The sequence below is a fragment of the Hemicordylus capensis genome, chromosome 6 (assembly GCF_027244095.1).
Source record: "Hemicordylus capensis ecotype Gifberg chromosome 6, rHemCap1.1.pri, whole genome shotgun sequence".
In the NCBI taxonomy this organism is placed as follows: domain Eukaryota; kingdom Metazoa; phylum Chordata; class Lepidosauria; order Squamata; family Cordylidae; genus Hemicordylus; species Hemicordylus capensis.
This window is the reverse complement of record NC_069662.1, coordinates 134534459-134540513: the sequence shown is the minus strand read 5'-3', so window position 1 is coordinate 134540513 and position 6055 is coordinate 134534459.

Genomic DNA, 6055 nt, shown 5'->3' with positions numbered 1-6055 from the left:
CACTGTTCACAATTAATTGTCTTAATTAATTGCCATTATTGGCATTTTAAAATAGGCAGCCAACTTAGGTTGCCGTTTGGACCCTCTCCCATCCCTCCCCAGTCAGTGTTTCAGTGAAATACTGGCTGGGGAGGAGAGGGGCATGCCTCGTACTTCCAGCCGGTGAGCGCTTCATTAGCTGGCTGGGTGTGAGAAAGAGCAAGGGGGCTCTGTGGCCGAGGGCGAGGGAGTGCCTTGGTGTCCCCTCAGACCCTGGCGGCCAAGGGACAATCATCCCTCCTGACTCTATGATCCCTACACCCCTGATCCGGGGTACCACAGGTTGGGAACCCCTGTGCTATAGGATCCAGCTCCAAGAAAAACATGCAAACACATACAAGACCTGACCTGTACAAACCTTTAGCTTGATCCATGCTTATACCAGAGAGGAGGGCCTGAAGGGAGCAAGTGTCTCACCCCATGAGTCACTCACCCTGGATCTTTGCAGTTGAAGGAAAGGCACTTTTCACAGAGAAAGCTTTTGATATATAAAAGAGCAGTTCCTTTTGGGCTGACTTCCGTCTGTCGGTGATGAAACTGTGGTGGGGAAGAGAACCTTTCTCAAAATCAATTGGACTTACTTCAGGCAAAATGGGAGTCCTAGTGTGAAATTTCAGGGGTGCAGATCACCCCCATGCAAGCATTTGAGAATTCTCCCCTTATTTTACTGAACTCCCCCACCAAACCTAACAACTCATATCTTCAGTCCCGGGAACATATTTCTCCCCCCATGCACACACACAGAAGTGCCTTTCCTGTCCCCTCCCCCCCATATGTTAAGTAAGGAGTTGCTTCTCATGCTTTCCTTCTATTTGCACCCCAGTGAAATATACTGAGGCTCTTTTCACGTGCAGTGGAAACCGGACTTAGGGAGCCCAGCTCACGGATCGTGTGTAGAGCCTGACTGGGTTGTTTATTTGTTTGTTGCCTTCTGTCAGCCTAATAGCTGCTATGCATTATAGGAGAAATGGAAAGGACTTTAGAGCCACAGGCCAGCATCCAAAGAACATGTCAACTAAGTCCAGGATGCTTTATGTGCTTGTGTCTCTTAAACTGCCATCTCACCCCCCCCCCAATGCAATTTGGCAAGCCACATTTGGAACAGAAGGAGACTTTCGAAAGCAGAACATGGGATGGCATGAGGGCTGTTGAGCAGCTGCTGTTCAGGGAAGGAAAACCACAAAACCCATTGCCCAGCCCTTGGGTATACTTGAAAGAACTCGTTGGAACCCAGCCCTATAAGTATTTTACCTGTCTGGCTTGTAAATTTTCCTACACCCCTAGAAACGGATCTAAAATAGCATTAGAGAATATTTGGAAACAAAGCATCAAACGAACCCCCCCCCCTAATTAAATATTGAGGCTATTCACACGAGCGTGAAAACCGGGCTAAGGGAGCCCAGCCTGGTTTTGCATGCTCGTGTGAACCACCAGGAGCACACCCGATCCTGGCAGCTACATGGCAGCAAACCTGCCTAAGTAGCCTCCCAGAGAGAGGGAATCCCAGTAATGTGCTGCACACTTGTGAGCTGCATTATTGGGGCTCCGGGGGGAAGCACATAGCGGCACGTCCTGGCACCCCAACACCAGGAGCTGCAGCAGGAGTCGCTGCACATCTGGGTGGGCGATCTGCCCGCCCAGGGACTAAAAGCTGATCATCTGCAGGGAAGGTAAGTTAAACCCTCCTTCCCTGCAGACTGCCGGCAAGCTTTTCTCAGGGATCATGAGAAGAGCTCTATTGCATTTCAGAAGCTTCTCTCGTGTGTGTGTGTGTGTGTGTGTGTGTGTGTGTGTGTGTACATGCGCATGTGCACACACACACACATTTCTACAGCAGTGGCTGAGCTACTGAAAAGCATCAACACAGAATGTGGATGCAAAACATCACAGTCTCTCTGCATTATGTGGGCAGGAATCATTGATTTCACATCCATAATTCACAATTGGCTGCAGTGATTCCACCAAATCTGGAGGCTTTGAAAAGTTAATGACAACAATCTAGGCTAGCTACATTGGGGATCTCCAACTGTCTGAGCAGCACTGCTGATTTCATTCCCCTTCCTCCTCCTGCCACCGAAGTGGTGTGTCTCTAAATTAGTCAATACACAGGAGAAGCCGCCAAAAGGAAAACAAGCACTGTTTGTATCTCTATGCAGTGCTCAGGTGCAGTTTGAGACCGACCTTCTTTCATTATAGCACAGTAAGCAAACGCACAGTGACTGAGCACAATCCGTGAGCAATAGTTAACTCCATCTTCAGGACCTGTGCTGCTGGAAACATATAATTTACAACTCTAATGTGTATCTCTTGGTTTTTGTGCGGTGGGAGGATGTCATGTGGGGGGTGATGAATCCACTCACTGCCTGTTTTGCTGTAGTCGTGGGATGGGGTGGTATCTACTAGGCTCTGGTGGCTTTTAATATTGCTGAGATACAATTTCCCCTACTAAAGCCCACAGTCCCTAGTTGTCAGACATGTCATTTTCCATCTTCCTCACAGAGATCTCCTAGAGTCTCAACTGAAACTATGAGATGCTTCACACGAGCAAAGTGAAGCTCCTCAAAGTGATTTGTGGGGAAAGCTGGCTTAGCCCGCTCTCCCTGCACATGAGTAGGGAGCTGTCCCTGGGCAGCTGGATTGGCTGCCCACATGACTACCAGCTCCGTCATGGAGCTGTTAGGGGTGGTGGGGATCGGGGGCATCCTAACCCCCGGGAGTCCCAAGATGCCCTGAACAAGTGCGCAGGGCATTCCAGGGGGACCTCCAAGGCCGGGAGGCTTGTTTCAGCCTCCCAGTCAGGGTAGTCTCCCAGTCAGGGGTCTACTGGCATCGCGAGTCACAACGGCACGGCATCTAACAATCTTGGAAATGGGGTTAGCGGAGCGCTCACTCCACTAACCTCGTTTAAGAAGAGGTGTACTTCGAGAGGTTTGCTGCTGGGAGCCGGTGGCTCTTGTTGCTGCACACGACCTCCCCAAAAGCGGGCTGGGCTCCCTTAGCCCACTCTTGGGAGGTTGTGTGAATAGCCTCTATGGGTCACAGTGAGAAACATAGAAAGCTGCCTTATGCCAAGTCAGAGCATTGGTCCATCTAGCTCAGTCTTGTCTAGGCAGATTGGCACTGACTCTCCAGAGTTTCAGGCAGACGTCTTTCCCAGCCCTACCTGGAGATGCCGGGGACTGAACCTGGAAACTTCTCTGTGCAAAGCAAGTTGTAAGAGATTTTTGACTCCCCAAAACTCCTGCAACCAGGAATAAATGAGGGCTCCAAAAATCCTCAGATTCATAGACGCGGGTCCTTTTTGATGGTACTGGCTGTCAAGAATCCCAAGACCCAAGAAGACACAAGGAAAAGTGAAGAGATTATATTTAATCAAAACAGATTTATTTTCTTACCAATATTCAGATGGATCACAGCATACAGCATGCAGCAAGGCTACTTCTCTCACACAAAGCAGTCACAAAACTAACAGCCTAGAGACACTATATACCATACCCCAAGGGAACCTCAGCTTGTTCCTCTTTCTTTTTTTCTTTTTTTTGCTAGATGCTAGGTGCCGTCAAATTGATTGATCGGATCAACTTCCGATCTACTACTACGACTGAGCTAGTAGCATGCACTACTACTGAGCTAGGTTCCCATCCACAACTGGAGGCATCGAAGCCGCTCTCTGTATAGTCAGAGGTCAGATGAGAGCAAGAGAGTTAGAGGGACTGTAGCCCAGTGGTATAGCACCTGTTTGGCACGCAGAACAACAAACAACAAATATTTATATGCCGCTTTTCAACAAAAGTTTCCAAAGCGGTTTACATAGAGAGATAATGAAGCTATTCTCAAGATCATTGAAAAGCGGGCTAAGGGAGCTTAGACCGCTTCTCAGGGATCGTGGGAGCCACCAGGCTGGCAGGCGAGCCTGGTGCTTTCAAGGCGGCTAGCCTGCCTAATTACCCCTTCCCTTAGACGAGGTTAATAGAGCGAGCGCTCCTCATCTTTTTGCAGCATGCGGCAACACACGGGTAGACCCCTGACCGGGAGGCTGCAAGCAGCCTCCAGGGCTTGGAGGTCTCTCCAGGATGCCCCGTACGCTCGTGTAGGGCATCCTGGAACTTCTGGGGGCTGCACGGCCCCTGATCCCTGCAACCCCTGCCAGTTCCATGATGGAGCCAGCAGTCATGTCGGCGGCCGATCCGGGCACCCAGGGCTGCCTGGCAATTGTCTGCGGAGAGAGTGGGCTAAGCCTGCTCTCCCCACAGAACCCCCTCCAGAACTTCACACCAATCATGTAAAGCGCCTCAATAAATCCCCAAAGGGGAGCCCTGTCCCAAAAAGGCTCACAATCTAAAAAGAAACATAAAATAGACACCAGCAACAGTCACTAGAGGTAGTGTGCTGGGGGTGGAGAGGGCCAGTTACTCTCCCCCTGCTCAATAAAGAGAATCACCATGTTAAAAGGTGCCTCTTTGCCCAGTTAGCAGGCTCCAGATTCAATCCCTGGCATCTCCAGGTAGGGCTGGGAAAGGTCCCTGTCTGGAACCCTGACTTGCTGCTGCCAGTCAGTGTAGACAATACTGACCTAGACAGACAGACCCATGGACTGATTCACTACAAGGCGGCTTCATGTGACAGCAGTCCAGCGGTAGTGTATTCTCTGGACAGAGCAGTTTTTTGGGGAGTCTGGGCAGGATTGTTAGTTTTTGAACAGTCCATCAGGAAATGAGGAGCTAAAAAGCTAGTGTCAGGGCAAACTAATTCAGAGGATCTATTCACATGTGCAGGCAGAACCGGGCTAAGGAAGCCCAGCCTGGTTTGCCTGTGCGCGTAAACTACCATGAGCTGCGCAGCTCCTAGCAAACCCACTTAGGGAGCCTGCCCAGGGACGTAACTATAATAGGGCAAGGGGGGGCGGCCCAGAGGCAAGTCACATGACTGACTCCCCCAGCCACGCACCCGCCCGGGCTGCCTTCAGTTGTATTCATCCTCCGAAAATGATCTGAGTGTTAAGACCTGGAGCTACCAGAACAGCACGTCTTTCTCTAGTACCATTAAATGACTTGCATCATCCACAATTTACAAAAACCTTTAAAAAAATAATTTAGGATGATGTTCTATTGTGGCACATGGGTGTGTGTGTGTGTGTGTGTGTGTATATATATATATATATATATATATATATAACTATGCTTTTTGTTACCACTATTCAGCCTCATTTAAGATTTCATTACTTCATGAGCTGAGCTTCAGTGCGGCGGGGGGGGGGGGGGGCATTTTAAAATCTTGTCTCTGGGCCCACTACAACCTTGCTACGCCCCTGAGCCTGCCGCTTAGCTTGGGTTTGGGGCATGAGGGCTTAGTGCTTGTGTGTTGGAGCCAGGCAGCTCCGTATGGCACCTACACGTGAGTAGCCTCCGAGCTAGTGCCAGGAGGATCCTACCAAGCTCCCAGGGGCTGGGAATAGAGGTGCACTGAGGGAATTTTGAAGCCTGAACCTAGAGGCCTTTGGAGGCCTTCCCCTTGCTGGAGCCCCCCCCCCCACACACACACACTGCAAGTTAAGCATACACACACTGTGAGAAGCACAGTATTTTTAACAGGTGGGTTCTTGAGGGCACAAACAGAAAATGAACTCCCACGAATGGAAGAATATGAAACATATATTTATGCCAACATACAGAAGCAGTAACATTTCAACACGCAACCTAACATATTCCCTTCCCATATTTTTCTTTCCCCAATCCCCCCTGTCTCTAAAGCAGGGTTTCTCAACGTGTGGGTCCCCAGATATAATTGGACTTCAACTCCCATAATTCCCAGCCAAAGGCCACTGGAGCTGGGGATTATGGGATTTGAAGTCCAATAACATCTGGGGACCCACAGGTTGAGAAACCCTGCTCTAAAGCACCTGGCACAGGTCATAACCACACTCAACTGCCCAGCACAGTGCAGGCCAGCACTGACCACACTATCCGGGACAGTCTAAAGAGGATTTGGTGGGCCCCAGGGGGTGTGGAAGCCCTGG